The sequence below is a fragment of the Arachis duranensis genome, chromosome 9 (genome assembly GCF_000817695.3).
Source record: "Arachis duranensis cultivar V14167 chromosome 9, aradu.V14167.gnm2.J7QH, whole genome shotgun sequence".
Lineage (NCBI taxonomy): Eukaryota > Viridiplantae > Streptophyta > Magnoliopsida > Fabales > Fabaceae > Arachis > Arachis duranensis.
In genome coordinates this window covers 104,829,128-104,829,940 of record NC_029780.3, presented here as the reverse complement: position 1 = coordinate 104,829,940, position 813 = coordinate 104,829,128, and positions in this window count along the sequence as shown.

The window sequence follows — 813 nt, the reverse complement described above, 5'->3', positions numbered from 1 at the left end:
TTTATCATAGGAAATAACTTTTTAAAGCTATATCATCCATTCATTCAAGAATTAACATATATAGTTTTAAAAGCTCCACACGATTCTTTAATAAATCAAAAATCAAAACGTATAAAAATACCAACTACTACTATAGATAAGATCTTAAAATTTAAAATATTTTCTATATTAGAAACATGTTATTTAAATCTATACTTTTAGATAAATATTCCAAAAAATAATCTTGAAATAAAGATAGAAGAACTCTTGGATGGAATTTGTGCTGAAAATCCTTTAGATATTAAAAATACAAATAACGAATTAGTAAGTATTAAATTAAAAGATCCCACAAAAGAGATAAATGTTCCAAATAAAATTCCTTATTCCGCGAGAGATAGAGAAGAGTTCTCATTAGAGTGTAAAGATCTTTTGGAAAAAAGAATTATAAGATTAAGTAAAAGTCCTCATGCGGCTCCAGCTTTTTACGTTGAAAACAATAATGAAATTAAAAGGGGAAAACGAAGAATGGTAATAAACTATAAGAAAATGAATGAAGCAACTATTGGTGATGCTCATAAACTTCCAAGAAAAGATTCTATTTTAGAAAAAATCAAAGGAGCAACTTGGTTTTCATCTCTTGATGCAAAATCAGGATATTGGCAACTTCGTTTAGACGAAGAAACAAAGAAATTAACTGCTTTTACTTGCCCAACAAAAGAATCAACAAGTGTGTTGCTTTATGAATGGAATGTATTACCATTCAGATTAAAGCAAGCCCCAGGTATTTATCAAAGATTTATGGAAGAAAATCTAAAAGAGTTAAATGAATTTGTT